The sequence below is a fragment of the Pinus tabuliformis genome, chromosome 8 (genome assembly GCF_031772625.1).
Source record: "Pinus tabuliformis cultivar Carrire ecotype Pingquan chromosome 8, CPIR1, whole genome shotgun sequence".
In the NCBI taxonomy this organism is placed as follows: domain Eukaryota; kingdom Viridiplantae; phylum Streptophyta; class Pinopsida; order Pinales; family Pinaceae; genus Pinus; species Pinus tabuliformis.
Window position 1 is genome coordinate 1,901,175,494 of NC_142294.1, and position 27,346 is coordinate 1,901,202,839.

General features: G+C 39.0%; 1 pseudogene; it reads right to left on the minus strand.

Moving 5' to 3' along the window:
* Positions 1-1,569: 1,569 nt before the first annotated feature.
* The window catches only part of LOC149244015 (T-complex protein 1 subunit gamma-like), a 107,968-nt pseudogene continuing 82,191 nt past the window's right edge, over positions 1,570-27,346 (minus strand).

The window sequence follows — 27,346 nt, forward strand, 5'->3', positions numbered from 1 at the left end:
GACTAGCCCACATAATTAACTGGGGGGTTAGGGGGGGGGGGGGAGTGAAGCCCCCCCTTCGTTGCACCGATTGTGTAACAGGGGGGGTCATAGGGGGTTTGAGAGGTACCCATAACCCCACTTTATGGGGTCCAGGGCAGCGCCCTAGAAAATTTTGGTTCTGCACCCTATGTTTGGTTGGGCGGACCCACCTATGGTTTTGTGCATGATTTTCGCACATGTTTTTGGATGCGATGGTTTTCGATCCATGGTATTGGAGGCCATGGTTTTTCGGTCCATGGTATTGGATGCTTCAACATTTATAAATATGTATTATAAAATTGAAAGGAATATAATGAAAAATCAAGTTAGTAGTCCCGGTTTTGGGATCCAGGGGAGAATCTCTGTGTATATGTGTTTTATGTGTTACGCTCTCGCATTATTTATTTTCTGTGTTTTAGAATTCGTATACAGGTAATTTCTGTATGGGTTAAAACCTACAATAATATGGAAGAAAAGTAATAAGATGAAGTACATCTCAAGAGGTGTTAGTTATCTAAATCCATCCAGGGCATACAAGGGTAAAGAGAGCACTAGAAACTAATTGCAAGTTAGTTCACAACTAATAACTAGTGTAATGCCTGGAATGAAAAAGAAAAATTCCATTAGAAGGTATATGAGTCATAAGCCACAAATTAGTTCATTAACATGTAAATCACATGAAAGAAAACATGCGCACATAATTAGAGTACAATAAAATCTTACAACCATCATGAAAGTTCACAAGAATATTCCCCACAAGTCCATCAAATCTAATAGTGGAAGGAAAGCGAATTTTATCATCTCCAAAATAAGTTCCAGGCTTCACTACAACTCAATCCCTAAAGTACCAAGAGTAAGATTTCTTAGAGTGACCTATGTGATCCAAAACCAACATCTCTCCTAGAGGCATGATGGTATATTTATACAAATGGTTAGGTGATTCTTCACTTTCCTCATGACTTATGAACTACCTCATAAATTATCACACTCCTAATAACTTATCATATTCTCATTGAATTCCACATGACACAAGGAATATATTTCACTAGGGTACCAGAAGTGAAGAAAAAGTCACTCCATATTCACAGTTTGACTCAAAGCCCTTTTCTCAACATCTATGCATTGCTAGTTTCAATGACATGAAACCATTGCAAGTCATGCAATGGAAGAAATCAATACCAAGTCCTTTCCCAACATGACATAAACTGACTCGTTTCTTGAGAATTATCATTGAAAAATGAAACACCTTTCTTAACCTTTTGATCAATAGATGGGAAAACAAATTGATCCTCTAGAATACTATGAAAAATGCAAACTTCTGCAAGGAAATGTAAATGGTCATTAATTGAGGACAAATTACAAAAATATCATAAAAATTGTATTTCCCATGCATCCTCTGCAATTTCCTTTATTCTAAAATGAATTCCTTGGACATGCACTTGAATTCAACAATAATTTTGGCTACTCTTGAAGAAAACATTATCATCCAAATTATAATAAAAATTGCTTGAATTGGAAAGCATGAATTAATTATAAATAGGTATCTCATTATTCTGGAATCATTTGCTCACTGTCAATGTCCTTTTCATCCTCTACTTGAGGTTTCATTGGAGTTGAACCACTTGGAACTTGTTTCTTCTTTGTTCCACTTAAAAATTAATCAACTCTAAGAAGCATGTAGATTGCCTCAATGTTTTTTTTTTCTTATATATAGTTTTGGACCTTCACATTATATGCATCCCATATCTCACATTATTTCACGTTTGTGATTTCTCCTATGTTTGCATCTATCCTAGTCCATACATTTTCCACATTGTTAAATTTCTTGATTATCCTATATTGTATCATTTACTTAAGGCCAATTCAATAATTCAATTAGCAATATTTCCAATAACAATTAGTCTTTCCAATGGTCAACAATAATTGAAGATAGAACAATAAATGCAATGACAAAGGAGACAATCAACACATCAAGAAGAGACACTAGGTTTTGTCAAAGACTAGGGAAAAACCCAACTAGGGGAAAAGCCTTTGAAATTATTCTTCTATTATATTTTCATAAAATGTTCAGTAGAGAGTACAATGAGCCCAATACAATATCATTTAGAAAAATAACCCAATAAAATCTAGAAATATGTTTCTAGCATTAGAATATATCAGAGACAACTTTTCCTGTCTACAGTTAATTGCAGTCAACTTCGGTAAATGGTCAAATTTCAGTAAAACTTCCCGGACACATGAAGGAGGAACTATTCAAGTGAATGAAAGATTCTAGACCCTCCCTTGAGCCTACAAGCCAATGGCTATGGTTAAATTTTTCCTGTGATGAGCCAATGACTATAACCCAAAACCCTAAAAATAGACGTGAGCCTTAGACCTTATAATTTCGAACCTTTGCGAACATATTTTTTTGTCCCAAACTCAAACCTGTGTGAACCAATCAATCAAGAAGAAAAGAAGAATATTATTTGTGATGTCAAAATGAACTTGAGGTCACTTGTATTTATAGGCTCCCAAGGGTGACTAATTTACCATTAGGGTCAACCTATCCAAATGTGCATATGTACACTTTGCCTTGTCCAAATTTGATGATATTTAGGTTGATTTTGGTCCTCTTAAAAAGAGGAATGAAATGAAATCATCATCTCTATAAAATGAGTTGTTAAAAGTGGAATTTGACCGTAGATGCATAATTTAAATCTCCCTCTCAATTAGGGAGAATTTGACCTATAAATATCTGGCCATCGATCAGCATGTCATCTTGTTATCATATCATGTCCCATCTCTACTCAACTCTATTTGATGAAACATGCTCGAATATAAAGAAGAATAATCATTACGGAGCTAAATCTACCACTCTCTACATTGTTGGAGAGCACATCTCAGTCTGAAGCAACATCGAGGAGTACATTTGAATCCAAAATCTCATGGGCGAGCTAAATATCTCCGACCTCATATCAAGAAATAGGTGATATATGGGATAACATCTCAACCCATCCTATTTCCTACCTATCTTCCCAACAATGACCCTCAAGAGTCATGTGGTAGAACAACTATATCATAATATAAGCTTGGGCTAGATACCTGACTTACCAAAAGGTAAGGATCACATGCCCCAATTCTCCTCAATTCGTTGGCCAGATGGGGAGGGATAATCCCAACATACTTGTCTTATGTGTATGATGGAAACTAGGGTATACTATGAAAAGATCAAGATAAGGGAGCAACATCTCCAACCTTATGGATAACAAATATGGATGATACCCTATTGTCCATAGATGCCTCAACCCTAGGAGCCCTCCATCTCAATTCTATGCCTTGCGAGCTCAAACAAGGGGGAAGAGTTGTCTTAGTGTCCTATATCAATGATGCCCCTTACAAGGAGGGGTCACATCCATCAATCCAGCCTACTATTTGAAGACCAACAGCCTCCTTTTTGGTAAAGCCTTGGTGAGAATATATGCAATATTTTCATCTATCGATATGTGATGGAGTAAAATGAATCCTCTCTACACTATGTCTCGAATGAAGTGATATCAGATCTCTATGCGCATCAACTTGTCATGAAATACAAGATTCTTTGCCAGATGGCTCCTACTCTTGTTATTGCAATATATCGATGTAGTGTCTAGGACCTACTCAAATATCTCTCCAAAGAGCTTCCTCAACCAAACTACTTCGTAGCTAGCCATGCTAGTGGAAATATACTCTACTTTGACGTACTCAATGCTACAGACTTCTGCTTCCTTCTCATCCAAGATATCATGGAAGATTCCAGGATAAAAAACATCCATACATACTCTTCTTGTCAACAACATTTCCTGCCCAACATTTCTTGGTCTATCCATGAAGGTGAACATCTTTGTCAAAATACCTTAGACCAAGTGTTATCATCCCATGAAAATATCTCAAAATGTGTTTGGTAGCGATCCAATGTGTTTGGAGAGGTTTGTTCATGAATTGACTCAATGTATTTACTACATAGAATATATCTAGACGAGTGTTCACAAGGAACATCAGAGCCCAACCAACTGTCTATACTCAACTAGTATAGCTAAATCGGGTCCTGCAGTCTCTCCACATAACTTCTTGAAGTTCATTTCCATCAATGTGGGTAGGGACTTGCATTCTATCATTTCAAATCTTTCAATAGCTTCATACCATATTTTCCTTGTGAAAGGAAAATCTCATCAGTCCTTTGCCATACCTTAAGGCCTAAAACATAGTGCATGATTCCAAGGTCTTTCATCTTGAACTCAGAGGCTAGATCCCTCTTACACTCGATCATTAGGTGCTCACTATGTATCAAAAAATAAATCGTCAACGTATAAAACCAAAGTCAATGACATGCCTTGGAATATCTTGATGTATAGGTTGGGATCGACATTGCTTCTTGTGAATCCCAGCTTCACCAAATAACTGTCTATGCAGGTGTACCATGCTCTGGGGGCTTGATTCAAACCATACAATGCCTTCCTCAACCTACAAACATGTGTCTTTCAATCCTCTACTTCAAATCCCCATGGCTGCTCAACGTACACTTCTTCTTGTAACATGCCATAAAGGAATGTAGTCTTCACATCTATCTGATGAAGGGTACATCCTTGACTTACAACAAGGGAAACTATCAAGTGAATGGTTGTATATTGAGCCACAGGTTCAAATATATCAACATAATATTCTCCCTCTTTTTTGGGAGAATCCTCAAGCCACGAACCTTGCCTTGTATTTCTCGATGCTACCATCGACTCCATGCTTGATATTGACCAACCACTTCGAAGTTACCATGAATTTACCCTTTGGTCTCATCACAACATCTTGTATTTCATTCTTCATTATTGATTCATATTTGTTGGCCATAGAATATTTCCAAACTTCTTATGTTACAACTTCTTCAAAGGTGGGAGGTTCAACTTGAATTATGGTGCAAATGGCTACAACATATCCCTAGTACCTAAATGGCTTCTTCCTTTCTCTAAATCATCTTAGAATAGGAACACATCTCTCATCATCTTTTAAAGTATCATGAAGCCAAAGTGGCTTCTTCCTAGAAGGAGGATCACATGGATGAGGATTTAAGGGATCCATGGGTTCCATGGGATTATCAACAATGTTTATCTCGGATTCGGGCAAAGAAGGACCATCCAAAATATCCATATCATCATTCTTCTCAAGAGGAGGATGTTGGGTGTGGAGCCTGATTATCTTCTATATTCAAAGGTATCGCCACATAGGACCCCAGTTCGAAATGGGGGTGGCAGCGCCGCCCGTAAAATATTCGCTGCAGGGGGGTCCAGGGGGGCGGCTGCCCCCGAAGCTAAAAAAAACTGTAAAATTTCCTTGTAAAAGTATAGTAATTTCTAGTCAATCTGGGCCGTTCATTAGGCGGATGATCTGACGGTAGAACTTATGTTTAGTTTAGAGTTTTTTTCCCTAGAAGGCAACCCCTCTCTTTGTATGAGGGTATTGTATTTGAGGCTGTGTGATAGATGTGTATTCTGTGAGTGAGAAACAGAGAGGTGAGACTGTGAGAGAAAACAGAGGATATTACAGTGGATTTGCTGTAGGTTGTGTCTCTTCATTTTGCTGGATAATAGAAAGGAAGGACTGGCTGTTCGGGGTGGACGTAGCCCAAACTGGGTGAACCACGTATATCTGTGTCTCTCTTGTTTTGTGCATTTTCTGTGTTTATATTTTTGCAATATTTTATGTGTTCTATTGCTCCATAATATATAATTTTCTAACAACTGGTATCAGAGCCAAAGGTCTATTTGGCTGATAAACTCGCAAGAAAGAAGGGTTCCTGGTTCGAGTGGGAGCAATGGCGGAAGACGGTAAGTTTAGGGTCGAGAAATTTAATGGCAAAAACTTCTCGCTGTGGAAGATGCAGATGGAAGATTATCTGTATCAGAAAGATCTATACCTACCATTGGGTGGAAAATCAAATATGCCGACGGGTATGACAGACGAAGAATGGAACCTTCTCGATAGAAAGGCACTCGGAACAATACGGTTGTGCCTTGCTGCGTCAGTCGCCTTCAACATTTCGAAGGAAACCACGACAGAGGGTTTGATTCAGACGTTGTTGAAACTATATGAAAAACCCTCGGCCTCAAACAAGGTATTTCTTATGAAACGGTTATTTAATATGAAGATGTCGGAAGGTGGATCTGTTGAAGACTATTTAAATGATTTTAATACAGTTACAAGTTAGCTAAGTTCTGTAGGGGTAAACTTTGATGATGAAGTTAGAGCTCTGTTATTCTTGTGCTCATTACCAGAAAGTTGGAATGGTTTGGTAATGGCCATTAGTAACTCCGTTTCTGGATCTAGTACTTTAAAGTTTGATGATGTTGTCGGTGCTATCCTTAGCGAGGAAATGCGACGGAAAAGCTCCGGTGAGACATCGGGAAATGCTTTGAGTGCAGAGTCTAGAGGAAGAAAAATGGAAAGAGGAAAGAGCTCAGGATATCGCAGTAAATTAAGGAAAGGCAGATCCAAGTCCAGATCGGGGATAGTGTGCTAGAAATGTGGAAAGAAAGGACACCTAAAGAAAGACTGTAGATCTCGGAAGGGAAAAGAAGGATATGCACAGCAAGAAAACAATCATGAAGCAAATGTGACAGGTGAGGTGTTACAAGATTCTTTGATTCTTTCTTTCGAAAATATTACTGATTCCTGGGTGGTAGATTCAGGGGCTTCATTCCATGCCACACCTGATAAGAAAGAATTTCATGACTATGTTCAAGGAGATTTTGGACAAGTTCGTCTGGGTGATGATAAACCCTGTAAAATCGTTGGAATGGGTAAGGTTCTTGTAAAATAGCAGAATGGAAACCAATGGCTATTAAAGGAGGTAAGGCATGTTCCAGATCTAAAGAAAAATATGATTTCAACAGGGCAGTTAGGCGGTGAAGGTTGTGTGACAACTTTCACAGATAAAGCTTGGAAGGTCACCAAAGGAGCCCTGGTAATAGCAAAAGGCGAAAAGGTTGGTACATTGTATTTATGCAATGGTATTTCTAACTTTGTTAATGCTTTAACTTCCAAAGGAGCAAATGCAGCATTATGGCATCATAGGCTCGGACACATGAGTGAAAAGGGGATGAAGATTCTTCACTCAAGGAATTTGTTGCCAGGTTTGAAGAATGTTGATTTGGACTTCTGTGAGAATTGCATTTATGGAAAACAAAAGAGAGTCGGATTTCTCAGAGTTGGGAAAGAAAAGAAGAATGAAAAATTAGAGATTGTGCATACAGATGTATGGGGACCTGCTCAGGTATCATCTCTCGGTGGCTCTCGTTATTATGTTACTTTTATTGATGATGCAACTAGAAAAACTTGGATTTATTGTATTAAGAATAAATCTGATGTATTTGATACTTTCAAGAAATGGAAGGCTTTGTTTGAGATTGAGAAAGGAAAGAAATTGAAGTGTCTTAGATCAGACAATGGAGGTGAATATTGCAGTAAAGAGTTTGATAGTTACTGTTCAGAGCATGGAATTCAGAGAGAGAAGACAGTTCCAAGAATACCACAAGAAAATGGTGTGTTAGGAAGGATGAACAGAACAATCATGGAGCGTGCAAGGTGCATGAGATTGCATGCAGGATTGCCTTTACAGTTTTGGGCAGATGCTGTAGATACTGTTGTTTATCTAATAAACAGAGGGCCTTCAAGTTCCTTGGATGGTGGTGTTCCAGAGGAAGCATGGACAGGTAAAAAGGTAAACTACTCTATTTTAAAGCCTTTTGGTTGTGAGGCCTTTGTCCATATTGATAAAGAAAATAGAACAAAGCTTGAGGAAAAGTCAAAGAAATTTACCTTTATTGGATATGGTGTTAATGATTTTGGTTATCGCTTATATGATTACGAAAACCACAAAATCATTAGGAGTAGAGATGTAAGATTCAATGAAAAGGTCTTGTATAAGAATCAGTTCCAGGAAAAGAAACAGGAAAAGGAAAACAAGGAATACGCAGTTCTTGATGAAATCACTGAAAAAGTAAAGGTGTCTGAAAATAATAATAATCAACAACCACAACAACAACAACCACCACAACAACAACAGGCACCCCAAACACTTGAAAGTGGTGTTAGAAGATCTACCAGGATAAGTAGACCCCCTGAACGATACTCTCCTTCATTATATTATTTATTGTTGACTGATTTCGGTGAACCCGAATGTTATGAAGAAGCAATGCAAGTTGAAAGCAGGAAGAAGTGGGAGGTAGCCATGGAAGAAGAGATGGACTCCTTAATGCATAACCAGACTTGAGATTTACTCAGGTTGCCTGTAGGAAAAACTACATTGAAGAATAAATGGGTTTACAGGCTGAAGGAAGAAGATGGAGAAAAACAGAGGTATAAAGCTAGACTTGTGGTAAAGGGGTTTGCACAGAAGAAAGGTATTGATTTTGATGAAATATTTTCTCCTGTTGTTAAAATGACTTCAATCAGAACTATTTTAAGTCTTGTAGCAGCTGAAGATTTGCATCTTGAGCAGTTAGATGTAAAGACAACCTTTCTCCATGGGGATTTGGAGGAAGAGATATATATGCAGCAGCCACAAGGATATGAGGTGAAAGGGAAGGAGAAACTAGTGTGCAGGTTGAAGAAGAGCTTGTATGGCTTAAAACAGGCTCCAAGGCAGTGGTATCTAAAATTTGACAAGTTTATGTCTAAACAAGGTTATACTAGATGTCACTCTGATCATTGTGTTTATTTGAAAAAGCAAAATGATGGCAGCTATATTATATTTTTATTGTATGTAGATGACATGCTTGTTGCAGGATCTAACATGCAGGAAATAAATGTGCTCAAAAGAAAATTGGCAAATTCATTTGCAATGAAGGATTTGGGAGCTGCAAAACAAATCCTTGGTATGAGAATAACTAGAGACAGGAAAAATCGTAAATTAACATTGTCTCAGAATGAGTACATACAAAAGGTGTTGAAAAGATTTAACATGCACAATGCAAAACCAGTTAGTACACCTTTTGCTAGCCATTTCAAACTTAGCAAGGAAATGTGCCCAAAGACCCAAGAAGACATGGATTATATGTCTAAAGTTCCATATGCATCAGCAATTGGAAGCTTAATGTATGCAATGGTCTGCATAAGGCCTGATATTGCACATGCAGTGGGAGTTGTAAGCAGGTACATGAACAATCCAGGAAAGGAACATTGGATGGCAGTGAAATGGATTCTCAGATATTTGAAAGGTACCACAAATCAAGCATTATGCTTTGGTGGTTCAAACATCTCCCTACAAGGATATGTTGATGCAGATATGGCAGGTGACAGAAATAAGAGGAGGAGCACTACAGGATATGTATTTACTATTGGAGGAACAACTATCAGTTGGGTTTCAAAAATCCAAAGTGTTGTTGCACTTTCAACAACAGAAGCAGAGTATGTTGCTGCTACAGAGGCTAGTAAAGAAATGATTTGGTTACAAAGGTTTATGGGTGAATTGGGTAAGGAGCATGATATGGGCACGTTATACAGTGTAGCCAAAGTGCCATTCATCTTGCAAAGAACTCAGCATTTCATTCCAGGACTAAACACATACAGCGCAAGTACCATTTCATACGATCAGTGTTGGAAGATGGAGAGTTGAAGTTGGAAAAGATACACACTAGCCAGAATCCTGCAGATATGCTAACAAAAGTTGTAACTAGGAAGAAACTGAGAATATGCTCAGTTTCAGTTGGTCTTCAAGGATGACGATGAAGATGAGAAACAACCAAGTCCAAAGAGGAGTCATTGTCCAGCAAATGGAGCAGCGGTGGAGTTGCTACAATCAGTCTCCAAGTGCGAGATTGTTGGGTGTGGAGCCTGATTATCTTCTATATTCAAAGGTATCGCCACATAGGACCCCAGTTCGAAATGGGGGCGGCAACGCCGCCCGTAAAATATTCACTGCAGGGGGGTCCAGGGGGGGCGGCTGCCCCCGAAGCTAAAAACAGCTGTAAAATTGCCTTGTAAAAGTATAGTAATTTCTAGTCAATCTGGGCCGTTCATTAGGCAGATGATCTGAAAGTAGAACTTATGTTTAGTTTAGGGTTTTTTGCCCTAGAAGGCAACCCCTCTCTTTGTATGAGGGTATTGTATTTGAGGCTGTGTGATAGATGTGTATTCTGTGAGCGAGAAACAGAGAGGTGAGACTGTAAGAGAAAACAGAGGATATTATAGCGGATTTGCTGTAGGTTGTGTCTCTTCATTTTGCTGGATAATAGAAAGGAAGGACTGGCTATTCGAGGTGGACGTAGCCCAAACTGGGTGAACCATGTATATCTGTGTCTCTCTTGTTTTGTGCATTTTCTGTGTTTATATTTCTGCAATATTTTATGTGTTCCATTGCTCCGTAATATATAATTTTCTAACAGAGGAGGTGGAGAAAGGTCCCTTTATTTTCCAAGGGTGGCATCTTCATCGAATGTAACATACCTGCTAATTTCAACCTTCCTTTGACCATGAATATATATTATAAATGCTTTAGAATTTTCACAATATCCAACAAACGTACCTTTTCTTCTAGTGGCCTCCACCTTGTTTCATTTTTTCTTCGTCACATGAAAGTAGATGGAGTAGCCAAAGATACAGAGATGGACAACATCGAGCTTGACACCTATGAACACTTCTTCAAGGTTATTGTTGTCTAATTCTTGATGAGGCGCCCTGTTTTGAACATATATGATGATATTTGTTGCTTCTCCCAAAAGGAACTTCGACAAATTTTGATCTTGGAGCATGGCATAAGCTACTTCAATAATGGATCAGTTCTTTCTTTCAGACATTACATTTTGTTCTAGAGTATAGGGTACGCTTTTATCTTTCTTGATACCTTCGTTCTTGCAAAAATCAATGAACTCATTTCTTATGTACTCTCCACCATTGTTAGACCTAAATATTTTGATTTTCTTCCCTATTTGACTTTTTTATTAAAGCTTTGAACTCCTTGAATCTTGTGAAGGCTTCATCCTTGTTCTTCAAATAATGTATCCATGTGTTTCTTGAGAAGTCATCAATGAAGGTGATATAGTAGAGATGGAAACCAATAGAATGCATGGGCATCAGACCACATATATTAGAATGAATGAGATGGAGGATGTCATTTGTCCTTTTGTCACTAGAGAGGAATGGTGCCCTTGTCTTCTTTCCACTGGCACAACCTAGACATACTCCATCATGATGGGATTGAACCTTGGGAATCTCTGAGACCAATTTCTCCAATTTTGGAAGAGCATCATAATGTAAATGGGCTAGTATATAGTTCCATAGATCTATTATATGATTAGTATCATGGACAAATTCTAGAAGTGGTCTTCCAGTAACTCTGTAGAGTCCTTCATATCTTGATCCCAATGTGAATGCATTTCTCATAGGTTATTTGACAGGTGATATGAAAATAGCTCACAAAAAGATAGAAAAGATAGTTGAACGCCTTAGAATTCAGCCTCTTCGAGGGGGAAACCTCCTTTACATTACAAAAAATAACAATTCTTAGATGATTCAAATGACAAAACCTCCTTTCTATATATAGGAGTCTATGGGGTCACAATATAACCAAGCCGACCTAACAATAATAATATAAAGGCTTAAAAATAACAATAGAGGGATTCTATGGGGCACAGTAATAACAATATGGGGACAATAGGGGCACAACAATATTAATAAGGGATACAACTACAATATTAATGGGGGCATCACTAGTATTATAGAGACCTAACATGTCCCTCTCCTTCAAAAAAGTGTTGTCCTCAACGCTTGAGTAGTTATGGATGCTTCTGTATAAAATTTTCATCCTCCCATGTGGAATATTTAGTGGATAAGTTCTTCCACTTGATGAGATACTCTGAAATAGATCAATTTCATAGGTGTCGAGTTCTTGTTTCTATGACTGCTTCCGGTTCCAATATAATTTTTCCTTCCTCATCAAGTTTTGGTAATATTGTTTGAACTCGGAGCTTGTCGCCTATAACCTTCTTTAAACATGAAACATGGAAAACTGGGTGCACTCGAGAAGCTGCAGGAAGCTCCAATTTGTATTCCATAGTACCAATCTTTTGCAGCACCTTGTATGGACCATAATACTTTGGTGACAATTTGTTATCCTTCTTAGCTTGCTTGAGGGACATTTGTTTATATGGTTGTAGCCATAGGAATACCCAATCACCTACATCAAAACTTCTTTCACTGCAATGTTGATCTGCCTATTGTTTCATTATATTCTGCGCCAACACGAGGTTATCCTTTAAGAGTTGGAGAACTTGTTGTTGATGCTCGATGTGATGTTCCACTGCTTGAACCTTAGAATTTTCTCTTAAATATGATGTGATGGATGGTGGCTAATATCCATAAAGTGTCATAAATGGGGTCATTTTCGTTGCAGTATGGAAGGAAGTGTTATACCACCATTCAACCAGAGGCAACCATTTGACCCATTGTGTCTATTTATCAAATACAAAGCAACGAATATATCCTTCCAAACATTTGTTTACTATCTCCGTTTGCCCATCAGATTGCGGATGATAAGATGAGCTATGAGCTAACTGAGTACCAAGACAAGAAAATAATTCTTCCCAAAAATTTCCTGTAAAAATGGGATCTCTATCACTTACAATAATCTTTTGGTTTCCATGTAGCTTTTGAATTGTTTCCATAAATGTCGTAGAAACTATACTGGCTTTGAATGGATGTGATAATGCACAAAAGTGTGCATACTTGGTAAGTTTTTCAATTACCACCATGATGACACTCTTTCCCTCAGACTTGGGTAAACCTGTGATAAAATCCATTGAAACCTTCTCCCAACGTTGGCTTGGAATGGATAAAGGTTGTAATAGACCTGGTGTCTTAATTGTTTCAGATTTATTTTGTTGGCATGCCAAACATTCCGCCAAAAAATTTTGAATATCCGATTTAAGGCCATCACAAAAAAAATCCTTCTTAACCCTGTGGTAAGTTCTTAAAAATCCTGAGTGCCTTCTGTTAGTGTCAACCTTTCTAGCCTTCCTCCAGTGATCAAATATGCTCTTACAAAGTGATTTTAAGGTGTCAAGGTCAATTTTGTCATTTCAAAGAGTCTTCAAGCAAAATTTGGTCACTAGGCATTAGGTCTAGGGTTTGTTTTCACTCTTTTCAAAGTTGTCCAAATGGTAGTCCATGTCATCATTCAACTGAGTCTATCATCATTCATATGGTTGTTATCATCATATCAGGTTCCATTGGGTCATGTTAAACCTTGTTCATGCTTCAGTTGCGCCTAGGCAAGGTTCATTTCCCTCTCCTAGGGTTTTGAAGGCAATTTCTCTTGAATGGTCAAATCGTTATCAAAAATTGTATCCAGATGTTCATACACCTTCCCCTATCATTAATGTACCTTATTAAACACTTCCCATCACTGAGATTCCCCAAATTCCTCATTTTTCCACAAACCCTAGTTTATTGCCACAACTTGGCAATTTTCTAGGCTAGGCCTGTGTTTTGCCCTTTTGGACCCCTTCCCCTCACTCAATCTTTGATATTCCACTTTCCCTTGCTTCCTAACATCCCTCCCTACTTCCAAAAATTTCCCCAAGAATTTAGAAGCCCCTTATCCCCTTCATTTCGCTTCATTTCGACAAAATCCCTTGTTTCACACATCGGGATAGGTTTCACTCAAATGATGTTTCAGAGCAATAAAAGATGAATTTTTGAAAACTGAGAGAGGGTTTTGTTCAAAAACTTCCAAGGAAGAAAAACCTCCTTCACTTTTTACACAGGTGTTATGGTTTTATAAAAATGTCAAAAATACAATCGCCTCGGGAGAATTGATGCACCTCTGAAGTGACCTTGGGAAAATCAATTTTTCTCCTAGCTTGGTTGGGAAAATAACTTTCTTGATGAGTCCAAGGATACCTAGACAAAAATATATTTCCAATGAGCTATCATGAGCTCAATTTGGAGTTGAGGAAGGCATTCAAAGGTTGACTGCAACAGCACTCTGCCTTGAGGCAACCTCATTTGGCACATTTTGACCAGTCTTGGGAGATTTGATTTTTGACAAGGCAAATGAACTCCAAATTGAAAATTCTAACTTTTTTGGAAAGTAGACTCAAATACATTTCCAAAGAGCTATACTTCACCCACTTTGGACACCGAGAAGGCCTCCAAAAGCCTCCTGAAAAATGGCGCTACGCATATAAGGAGCGCTACGCATTGGGGCAGAACACAAAATTTTTTGCCACTTCTCTTCAAAATTCAAATTCTCTCAGTCTCCTTTGCCTCCTATAAGTTTAAATCATCTTTCTATTATCTTTGGTCAGTGTTTGGATTTGTTTGAAGATCGGTTGTAAGAGTATGGATGTTGAAAAACACAAACCCTACTCTCTTGCAGTCCACTATTCACACGACCCTATTTCCCACAGTTCCTCCCACATTTGGCATTTGAAACAAAAGCACCAAATCCTCATTCTTCATCTCATTTAAGCCAACACAAATTTTTCAACATCATGGAGGCGGACAACAACACATCATACAACCAAGACAGAGATTGCACCACTGAACTACATACACCAGGAGGACACTAAAGCGCCGTGAAACACCTGATCCATTCTGGATTTTGGTCGAGGCTTCGCTGGCTGGGCATGATATACGATGGAGGGTCTTCGCTCTGAATTTGAGCAAATTCGGAGAAATTTTTGTCATTTTGAAATTTTTGGTCCCAAAAACAAATTTTTCAGCTATACGAGTAGCGCGTCGACGCGCTCGCTTTTGATTGGGACACTTGCTGGAGGGAAAATTTGTATTTTTGGGTTTTTCATGGTAATTTATGCATGCTCAGTTTTTGCCGAAGCATTTCATTGAGTTCTGGATGATCAAAAGGCCCAAAAACACCATGAAAACCACCTTGCTACCACCTTTTGCAACAGCAGAAGTACTTCTGGGAGAATGTAATTTTGAGGGGTAAAATGAGCTCCAAATTGAAAAATTCCACTTGGGCTGGATAGTAGACATCCAGGGCTTTCCAACCAGCTATTGTCGGCTTGATTTCGATGTCGGAAAGTGCCCCAAAAATAGGCTGAAAGGTGCGCTATGCATAGAGATCAGGGCGCTACGCATAAAGGTTTTTGGTCAAATTTTCATCCTCCAGCTCAGGAATTCGGCCAGTTTTCACCAGTTTCACTTCTTGATGTGAATTTTGACCCCGCTTGATGTAATTTGATGTGTATGAGGTAACTTGGCACTTATTTACCTTATTCTAGATGATTCATTCACAAAATAGAAAAAATTCAATGTAATGAATCAGTTTCTTAGCATATAGGGGTTAGTTGTTTGACTACCTAGATTTCAGTTCCTTGTTTAGAATTGGTTGAAACTGCTCCTAGAAGGAGGAGCTTGACCCCTAGAGGTTAGGGAATGGGTTAGCTTGGTCTATATGATGTAAATTTTTAGTCAGTAGCAAGGGTTGGACTCTTGGGAAGATTTCGGCACATTATTGTACATATTTTTCATATTTTGGCTAAGGAAATATCAGAGGTTTTGCAGCACCTGTTGGGATTCTTGTGGCTTTCAGTTCTTGATGGTGTTATCTCTCAGTTTATTGTAAGTTAATTCATGTTTAATGTATTCCATTCCCTTCTTATGCTTTTGAAACTAAATGAATGAGTAAATGGGGTTGAATCCATTGTTTACAGTGCCCTGCCTTTAAATTTGTTTAGTTTTACATGTTTTCGCCAGTTTGGAGAGGATCCATGTTCTCCCTTGCCCTCTTCAGCTCCTTGTTGTTCTGATCCATCCATATGCCTAATCAAAGGCATCAAGACTACTGCCTACCTCGCCCCAACTCGAATTCTGCAAAGATCTGGACTTATCCCCGGACCCAAAATTGTTTTTCCCGTTTCTCCAACAAAAAACCCAAAAATCTAAATCAAACTTTCCTATCTCTTTACTAGCCTAAAATCCGTATTAATTTTGAGTCATTTCAGCCCTTTTGAAGACCTTTTGCTGAGATAGACCCAGAGAGAACCCTCTCCTGTCCTCGTAGGGCTAGCTATGAGGCTTAGCGTGGTTTGATGTGGCCTCGAGTTTTGCCTTCCTCAGCCTGAGGCAGATTCGAGCGCTAACATAGTGGCGACCATATTGGGAAATGAAAATGGTTTGCTTGTTGATTTCATTTGTTTTATAAGCTACAGACGGAGCCTGAAGTTATGCCAGGTAGCCTTCGAAACGCTTTTGCTTTGCATTAGCATAAGTAGATAAACGCTGCTTCATTCAATCTCCGGTATAGCTTGTAAACGTGACATCTAAATTGTTAATTACCCCAGTACATGTATCAAGTTCAGATCTGATTGTTGATGGTGGACAACGATCAGACACTGGCAAGGCTGAAATCATTCACATCTCGACCAGCAAAAACATGAAAGGACAACAGGGACAAATCAGGTATTCAAGTTGGAATTTCATCCAAGGCATTTTGTTCTTTGTCATAAATTATTTCTTCTCTCTTCCCAAGAATGTCAAGAAGGCTTTGCAAAGTATATTGTATTTGAGAAGAGATCCTTGACCTGCAGTTGATTCTTTCCCTTTGAAGATTGTAAATACCAAAGATTTGCATGCCTTTAAGCTTGATCAGGATCCTTTTTCCGAATTTTGTGATGACCATCTTCAAATTGGTGAGCCCCAAGGGACTAATACTGATTCTATACCTACTGTACATACCCCTACACCTTGTAAAATTCCAGATCGGTATAAACCTCTTGTTTTACCTTTTGTTCTCCATGCTTTCCCCAAAAAATATGATCTATACTTGCCGAGGTTTGATGGTGAAAGTAAGAATGTCAATGCTGAGCAACATGTGCAGAATTTTGAGTCTTTTCTAGACCTTTTTGAAGTTGATAGCGAATATGTTAGTATAAGGCTTTTTGCTCTTTCTTTTCAAGCTAAAGTGAAGAGTTGGTTCAAAGCCCTGCCTGATACGAGCATCTCAGATTTCCGGAAGTTCGTCAAAGTTTTTCTCGACAGGTGGATGATCGAGCAGAGCCTTTTCTTGATTGTAGAAGAGTATAACCAGATGAAAAGACTACCAGGGGAGACAGTACAATAGTTTTCGGCCAGATTTAACCAAGTTTATTATTCGATCCCAATTGATATAAGGCCTACTCCTAGATCTGCTCTCTTGCACTATCTGGGTGCCTTTGATTCGGAGATGGAGTTTCAGCTGAGAGAAAGGAATATTACAACACTTCACGAGATGCAAAACAGTGCAGTAAATGTAGAGGCACATCTGCTGATCCGAAGGGCAAGGTTGAAGGAAGAAGAGATGAAAAACATAGATCCGGCCGAATCAACATCTCTAGAGGTGAAGCTTGACATTTTGGTAAGTGCAGTAGAAGAGATGATGCAAAGGATCACCCCAAGGAATGATTATGATGTTCAAGCTCATTCCTCGCTGATTGAAGAAGAACAAGTTGCTGATCCAAAACATTTTGTTTCTTATCCTAGTTGTCATAGATCTGATAATGATTGTTTTGTAGATCACCTTAGCGAAGAAAGAACTGTTGATATGACTTGCATGCTTGATGATATGTTTTATACCGATGATTTGCCTCAGTTTGATCAGTATGATGATGATTATGTTCTCCAAACAGAAGCTAATCTTTCAATCAAACAAGCAGCTAGTTTGTGGGAGGAAGAAGTTCATTTTCAGCAGCTTGAATACAATGTTCAGCCATCACATATCAGCTATGACAATGGCGAGGAAAGTGCAGCAAATTTTGAGGTAAGTGAAGGATCTTTGCATTTTTGTTTTGATTCATGTCAGTTCATCAGAGACAACCTCGATGCAATCAAAAATCAGCTGTCAACAAGTCTTGATCTGGACCATCTTGAAGGCAATAAACACCTTGTTCAAGACTTCTTATATTCAGCTTTGCAGCCCCCGAATGCCATTGATTTTCAAGTTGCATATGAAGACATGGAAGCTGGCACATATGATCAAATGATACAAGAAGATTTTATACCATTTTGTTTTGAATCATTTCAGCTTTTGAAGGGAAAATTGCATAGCACATCTTCAGTGAAGAATGAGCAGCATGTAGGCAATCATGTAATCACATTGGAACCAATAGAAAATGGTTTGCAGCAGTCTTTTCAAGTTTTTCATGATCCAATAGCTGATGTTTTGGATGAGGTTTGCAGTCAAAGTCTTTCTCCATTAACTATTTGTGAGCTTGAAACGTGTATTGATACAAACTTGATCCGGAAGTCTGTTTCTTTGTCATTTTCAGCAGAGGTCTTGTCACAAGGCTCAGATCAAAGCTTGCATTCATGGTATGAGGAAATGAGAAGTAATCCATTGGATGAGCTAAGTTCCAATGTGCTTGAATTTCAAGATCCTTATGCAGTGTTTTTGGAGGCGGATAGAGAATTCATATCATTCAACGAATCTGTTTCTAAGTTATCATGGGAGTTGCCTTTCAGTAGTTCTCTCTTATTGTTCATAAGTGAGCACTTGCGGAAAATTCTAACAGCAGATGGAATACTTACTTGGTTGCACTGGTTGTTTCATTTCACTTGATCAGGTGATGAATGAAACTGTTAGAGTAGGTTGTGCTGAATAAGCTCCCCTTTGAGCATCATTTTCAGTTTGTCGGTTGTGTTTAAGTATCGCGTCAGTTTTTAGTCGAGTCATGAGTCATTTGTGAATCAATTTTTAGTCTTGTTGTTAAGTTAGTTTGTCTCGGTTTTCAGTCATGCATTTCAGCTTGAGTTTTTGACTCCATTGCCCAATGGATGAAGGCACTGGTCTGCTCTCCCAAAGATCTGCCGTTCTTGGCACCTCCAAGGAGCTACCATCCCCATTGGAGCCAATGTTAGTGTCAACCTTTGTAGCCTTCCTCCAGTGATCAAATATGCTCTTACAAAGTGATTTTAAGGTGTCAAGGTCAATTTTGTCATTTAAAAGAGTCTTCAAGCAAAATTTGGTCACTGGGCATTAGGTCTAGGGTTTGCTTTCACTCTTTTCAAAGTTGTCCAAATGGCAGTCCATGTCATCCTTCAGCTGAGTCTATCATCATTCATATGGTTTTTCTCATCATATTAGGTTCCATTGTGTCATGTTACACCTTGTTCATGCTTCAGTTGCGCCTAGGCAAGGTTCATTTCCCTCTCCTAGGGTTTTGAAGGCAATTTCTCTCGAATGGTCAAATCATTAGCAAAACTTGTATCCAGATGTTCATACACCTTCCCCTATCATTAATGTACCTTATTAAACACTTCCCATCACTGAGATTCCCCAAATTCCTCATTTTTCGACAAACCCTAGTTTCTTGCCACAACTTGGCAATTTTCTAGGCTAGGCCTGTGTTTTGCCCTTTTGGACCCCTTCCCCTCACTCAATCTCTGATATTACACTTTCTCCTACTTCCTAACATCCCTCCCTACTTCCAAAAATTTCCCCAAGAATTTAGACAAAATCCCTTGTTTCACACATCGGGATAGGTTTCACTCAAATGATGTTCCAGAGCAATAAAAGATGAATTTTGGAAAACTGAGAGAGGTTTTTGTTCAAAATATTCCAAGGAAGAAACACCTCCTTCACGTTTTACACAGGTGTCATGGTTTTAGATAAATGTCAAAAATACAATCGCCTCGGGAGAATTGATGCACCTCTGAAGTGACCTTGGGAAAATCAATTTTTCTCCTAGCTTGGTTGGCCAAATAAATTTCTTGATGAGTCAAAGGATAACAAGACAAAAATATCTTTCCAATGATCTATCATGAGCTCAATTTGGAGTTGAGGAAGGCATTCAAAGGTTGACTGCAACAGCACTCTGCCTTGAGGCAGCCTCATTTGGCACATTTTGACCAGTCTTGGGAGATTTGATTTTTGACAAGCAAAATGAACTCCAAATTGAAAAATTCCAATTTTTGTGGAAATTAGACTCAAATACCTTTCCAACGAGCTATAATGCGCCTGATTTTGACACCGTGAAGGCCTCCAAAAGCCTCTTGCAAAATTGCGCTACGCATATAGCCTCCCCCCCTTGCAAAAATAACACTGGCGCTACGCATATAAGGAGCGCTACGCATTGGGCCAGAACACAAATTTTTTTGCCACTGCTCTTCAAAATTCAAATTCTCTCAGTCTCCTTTGCCTCCTGTAAGTTTAAATCATCTTGCTATTATCTTTGGTCAGTGTTTGGAGTTGTTTGAAGATCGGTTGTAAGAGTATGAATGTTGAAAAACACAAACCCTACTCTCTTGCAGTCCACTATTCACACGGCCCTATTTCCCACAGTTCCTCCCACATTTGGCGTTTGAAAAAAAAGCACCAAATCCTCATTCTTCATCTCATTTAATCCAACACAGATTTTGCAACATCATGGAGGCGGACAACAACACATCATACAACCAAGACAGAGATTACACCACTGAACTGCATACACTAGGAGGACACTGAAGCGCCGTGAAACACCTGATCCATTCTGGATTTTGGCCGAGGCTTTGCTGGCTGGGCATGATATATGATGGATGGTCTTCGCTCTGAATTTGAGCAAATTCAGAGAAATTTTTGTCATTTTGAAATTTTTGGTCCCAAAAACAGATTTTTCAGCTATACGAGTAGCGCGTCGACGCGCTCGCTTTTGATTGGGACACTTGCTGGAGGGAAACTTTGTATTTTTGGGTTTTTCATTGTAAGTTATGCATGCTCAGTTATTTCCGAAGCATTTCATTAAGTTTTGGATGATCAAAAGGCCCAAAAACACCATGAAAACCACCTTGCTGCCACCTTTTGCAACAGCAGGAAGTACTTCTGGGAGAATGCAATTTTGAGGGGGAAAATGAGCTCCAATTTGAAAAATTCCCCTTGGGCTGGATAGCAGACATCTAGGTCTTTCCAACCAGCTATTTTGAGCTTGATTTCGATGTTAGGAAGTGCCCCAAAAATAGGCTGAAAGGTGCGCTACGCATAGAGATCAGGGCGCTACGCATATAGGTTTTTGGTCAAATTTTAATCCTCCAGCTCAGGAATTCGGCCAGTTTTCACTAGTTTCACTTCTTGATGTGATTTTTGACCCAGATTGATGTAATTTGATGTGTATGAGGTAAATTGGCACTTATTTACCTTATTCTAGATAATTCATTCATAAAATAGCAAAAATTTAATGTAATGAATCAGTTTCCTAACATATAGGGGTTAGTTGTTTGACTACCTAGATTTCAGTTCCTTGTTTAGAATTGGTTGAAACTGCTCCTAGAAGGAGGAGCTCGACCCCTAGAGGTTAGGGAATGGGTTAGCTTGGTCTATATGATGTAAATTTTCAGTCAATAGCAAGGGTTGGACTCTTGGGAAGATTTTGGCACATTATTGTACATATTTTTCATATTTTGGCTAAGGAAAGATCAGAGGTTTTGCAGCACCTATTGGGATTCTTGTGGCTTTCAGTTCTTGATGGTGTTATCTCTCAGTTTATTGTAAGTTAATTCATGTTTAATGTATTCCATTCCCTTCTTATGCTTCTGAAACTAAATGAATGAGTAAATGAGGTTGAATCCATTGTTTACAGTGCTCTGCCTTTAAATTTGTTTAGTTTTACATGTTTTCGCCAGTTTGGAGAGGATCCATGTTCTCCCTTGCCCTCTTCAGCTCCTTGTTGTTCTAATCCATCCATACACCTGATCAAAGGCATCAAGACTACTGCCTACCTCGCCCCAACTCGAATTCTGCAAAGATCTGGCCTTATCCCCGGACCCAAAATTGTTTTTCCCGTTTCTCCAACAAAAAACCCAAAAATCTAAATCAAACTTTCCTATCTCTTTACTAGCCTAAAATCCGTATTAATTTTGAGTCATCTCAGCCCTTTTTAAGACCTTTTGCCGAGATAGACCCGGCAAGAACCCTCTCCTGTCCTCGTAGTGCTAGCTACGAGGCTAAGCGTGGTTTGATGTGGCCTCGAGTTTTGCCTTCCTCAGCCTGAGGCAGATTCGAGCGCTAACATAGTGGCGACCTTACTGGGGAATGAAAATGGTTTGCTTGTTGATGTCATTTTTTTTATAAGCTACAAACGGAGCTTGAAGTTATGCCAGGTAGCCTTCGAAACACTTTTGCTTTGCATTAGCGGAAGTAGATAAACGTTGCTTCAGTCAATCTCCAGTCTAGCTTGTAAACGTGACATCTAACTTGTTAAGTACCCCAGTACATGTATCAAGTTCAGATCTGATTGTTGATGGTGGACAACGATCAAACACTGGCAAGGCTGAAATCATTCACCTGGCGACTCTAAATTATTTTCGAGATCAGATCCAACGACTCCACTGGAGGATGATCTCGACTAGCAAAAACATGAAAGGACAACAGGGACAGATCAGGTATTCAAGTTGGAATTTCATCCAAGGCATTTTGTTCTTTGTCATAAATTATTTCTTCTCTTTTCCCAAGAATTTCAAGAAGGCTTTGCAAAGTATATTGTGTTTGAGAAGAGATCCTCGACCTGCAGTTGATTATTTCCCTTTGAAGATTGTAAATACCAAAGATTTGCATGCCTTTGAGCTTGACCAGGATCCTTTTTCCAAATTTTGTGATGACCATCTTCAAATTGGTGAGCCCCAAGGGACCAAGACTAATTCTATACTTGCTGTACATACCTCTACACCTTGTAAAATTCCAGATCGGTATAAACCTCTTGTTTTACCTTCTGTTCTCCATGCTTTCCCCAAAAACTATGATCTATACTTGCCGAGGTTTGATGGTGAAAGTAAGAATGTCAACGCTGAGCAACATGTGCAGAATTTTGAGTCTTTTCTAGACCTTTTTGAAGTTGATAGCGAAGATGTTAGTATAAGGCTTTTTTCTCTTTCTTTTCAAGCTAAAGTGAAGAGTTGGTTCAAAGTCTTGCCTGATACGAGCATCTCAGATTTCCGACAGTTCGTCAAAGTTTTTCTCGACAGGTGGATGATCGGGCAGAACCTTTTCTTGATTGTAGAAGAGTATAACCAGCTGAAAAGACTACCAGGGGAGACAGTACAACAATTTTCGGCCAGATTTAACCAATTTTATTATTCGATCCCAATTGATATAAGGCCTACTCCTAGATCTGCTCTCTTGCACTATCCAGGTGCCTTTGATTCGGAGATGGAGTTTCAGCTGAGAGAAAGGAATATTGCAACACTTCACGAGATGCAAAACAATGCAGTAAATGTAGAGGCGCATCTACTGATCCGAAGGGCAAGGTTGAAGGAAGAAGAGATGAAAAACATAGATCCGACCGAATCAACATCTCTAGAGGTGAAGCTTGACATTTTGGTAAGTGCAGTAGAAGAGATGATGCGAAGGATCACCCCAAGGAATGATTATGATGTTCAAGCTCATTCCTCACCGATTGAAGAAGAACAAGTTGCTGATCCAAAACATTTTGTTTCTTATCCTAGTTGTCATAGATCTGATAATGATTGTTTTGTAGATCACCTTGGCGAAGAAAGAACTGTTGATATGACCTGCATGCTTGATGATATGTTTTATACCAATGATTTGCCTCAGTTTGATCAGCATGATGATGATTATGTTCTCCAAACAGAAGCTAATCTTTTAATCAAACAAGCAGCTAGTTTGTGGGAGGAAGAAGTTCATTTTCAGCAGCTTGAATACAATGTTCAGCCGTCACATATTAGCTATGACAATGGCGAGGAAAGTGCAGCAAATTTTGAAGTAAGTGAAGGATCTTTGCCTTTTTGTTTTGATTCATGTCAGTTCATCAGAGACAACCTCCATGCAATCAAAAATCAGCTGTCAACAAGTCTTGATCTGGACCATCTTGAAGGCAATAAACACCTTGTTCAAGACTTCTTATATTCAGCCTTGCAGCCCCCGAATGCCATTGATTGTCAAGTTGCAGATGAAGACATGGAAGCAGGCACATATGATCAAATGATATGAGAAGATTTTATACCATTTTTTTTGAATCATTTCAGCTTTTGAAGGGAAAATTGCATAGTACATCTTTAGTGAAGAATGAGCAGCATGTAGGCAATCATGTAATCACATTGGAACCAATAGAAAATGTTTTGCAGCAGTCTATTCAAGTTTTTTATGATCCAATAGCTGATGTTTTGGATGAGGTTTGCAATCAAAGTCTTTCTCCATTAACTATTTGTGAGCTTGAAACGTGTATTGATACAAACTTGATCCGGAAGTCTGTTTCTTTGTCATTTTCAGCAGAGGCCTTGTCACAAGGCTCAGATCAAAGTTTGCATTCATGGTATGAGGAAATGAGAAGTAATCCATTGGATGAGCTAAGTTCCAATGTGCTTGAATTTCAAGATCCTTATGCAGTGTTTTTGGAGGCGGATAGAGAATTCATATCATTCAACGGATCTGTTTCTAAGTTATCATGGGAGTTGCCTTTCAGTAGTTCTCTCTTATTGTTCATAAGTGAGCACTTGCGGAAAATTCGAACAGCAGATGGAATACTTACTTGGTTGCACTGGTTGTTTCATTTCACTTGATCAGGTGATGAATGAAACTGTTAGAGTAGGTTGTGCTGAATAAGCTCCCCTTTGAGCATCATTTTCAGTTTGTCGGTTGTGTTTAAGTATCGCGTCAATTTTTAGTCGAGTCATGAATCATTTGTGAATCAATTTTCAGTCTTGTTGTTAAGTTAGTTTGTCTCATTTTTCAGTCATGCATTTTAGCTTGAGTTTTTGACTCCATTTCCCAATGGATGAAGGCACTGGTCTGCTCTCCCAAAGATCTGCCGTTCTTGGCACCTCCAAGGAGCTACCATTCCCATTGGAGCCAATGTTAGTGTCAGCATTTGTAGCCTTCCTCCAGTGATAAAATATGCTCTTACAAAGTGATTTTAAGGTGTCAAGGTCAATTTTGTCATTTAAAAGAGTCTTCAAGCAAAATTTGGTCACTGGGCATTAGGTCTAGGGTTTGTTTTCACTCTTTTCAAAGTTGTCCAAATGGCAGTCCATGTCATCATTCAGCTGAGTCTATCATCATTCATATGGTTTTTATCATCATATCAGGTTCCATTTGGTCATGTTACACCTTGTTCATGCTTTAGTTGCGCCTAGGCAAGGTTCATTTCCCTCTCCTAGGGTTTTGAAGGCAATTTCTCTTGAATGGTCAAATCATTAGCAAAACTTGTATCCAGATGTTCATACACCTTCCCCTATCATTAATGTACCTTATTAAACACTTCCCATCACTGATATTCCCCAAATTCCTCATTTTTCCACAAACCCTAGTTTCTTGCCACAACTTGGCAATTTTCTAGGCTAGGCCTGTGTTTTTCCCTTTTGGACCCCTTCCCCTCACTCAATATCTGATATTCCACTTTTTCCTACTTCCTAACATCCCTCCCTACTTCCAAAAATTTCCCCAAGAATTTAGAAGCCCCTTATCCCCTTCATTTCGCTTCATTTCGACAAAATCCCTTGTTTCGCACATCGGGATAGGTTTCACTCAAATGATTTTTCATAGCCATAAAAGGTGAATTTTGGAAAACGGAGAGAGGTTTTTGTTCACAACATTCCAAGGAAGAAAACCCTCCTTCACTTTTTATACAGGTGTCATGGTTTTAGATAAATGTCAAAAATACTATCGCCTCGGGAGAATTGATGCACCTCTGAAGTGACCTTGGGAAAATCAAATTTTCTCCTATTTTGGTTGTCCAAATAACTTTCTTGATGCGTCAAAGGATAACTAGACAAAAATATATTTCCCATGAGCTATCATGAGCTCAATTTGGAGTTGAGGAAGGCATTCAAAGGTTGACTGCAACAACACTCTGCCTTGAGGCAGCCTCATTTGGCACATTTTGACCCATCTTGGGAGATTTGATTTTTGACAAGGAAAGTGAACTCCAAATTGAAACTTTACAATTTATTTGGAAATTAGACTCAAATACCTTTCCAACAAGCTATTCTTCGCCCAATTTGAACATTGGGAAGGCCTCCAAAAGCCTCCTGCAAAATGGCGCTACGCATATAGCCTCCCCTCCCTTTGCAAAAATAACACTGGCGCTATGCATATAAGGAGTGCTACGCATTGGGCCAAAACACAAAATTTTTTTGCCACTGCTCTTCAAAATTCAAATTCTCTCAGTCTTCTTTTCCTCCTGTAAGTTTAAATCATCTTGGTATTATCTTTGGTCAGTGTTTGGAGTTGTTTGAAGATCGGTTGTAAGAGTATGAATGTTGAAAAACACAAACCCTACTCTCTTGCAGTCCACTATTCACACGGCCCTATTTCCCACAGTTCCTCCCACATTTGGAATTTGAAACAAAAGCACCAAATCCTCATTCTTCATCTCATTTAAGCCAACACAGATTTTGCAACATCATGGAGGCGGACAACAACACATCATACAACTAAGACAAAGATTACACCACTGAACTGCATACACTAGGAGGACACTGAAGCGCCGTGAAACCCCTGATCCATTCTGGATTTTGGCCGAGGCTTCACTGGCTGGGCATGATATATGATGGAGGGTCTTCGCTCTGAATTTGAGCAAATTCGGAGAAATTGTTGTCATTTTGAAATTTTTGGTCCCAAAAACAGATTTTTCAGCTATACGAGTAGCGCGTCGACGTGCTTGCTTTTGATTGGGACACTTTCTGGAGGGAAAATTTGTATTTTTGGGTTTGTCATGGTAATTTATGCATGCTTATTTATTTCCGAAGCATTTCATTAAGTTCTGGATGATCAAAAGGCCCAAAAACACCATGAAAACCACCTTGGTGCCACCTTTTGCAACAACAGGAAGTACTTCTGGGAGAATGCAATTTTGAGGGGGCAAATGAGCTCCAAATTGAAAAATTCCACTTGGGCTGGATAGTAGACATCCATGGCTTTCCAACCAGATATTTTTAGCTTGATTTCGATGTCAGGAGGTGCCCCAAAAATAGGCTGAAAGGTGCGCTACGCATAGAGATCAGGGCGCTACGCATAGAGGTTTTTGGTCAAATTTTTATCCTCCAGCTCAGGAATTCGACCAGTTTTCACCAGTTTCACTTCTTGATGTGATTTTTGACCCAGATTGATGTAATTTGATATGTATGAGGTAACTTGGCACTTATTTACCTTATTCTAGATGATTCATTCACAAAATAGCAAAAATTTAATGTAATGAATCAGTTTCCTAGCATATAGGGGTTAGTTGTTTGACTACCTAGATTTCAGTTCCTTGTTTAGAATTGGTTGAAACTACTCCTAGAAGGAGGAGCTTGACCCCTAGAGGTTAGGGAATGGGTTAGCTTGGTCTATATGATGTAAATTTTCAGTCAGTAGCAAGGGTTGGACTCTTGGGAAGATTTTGGCACATTATTG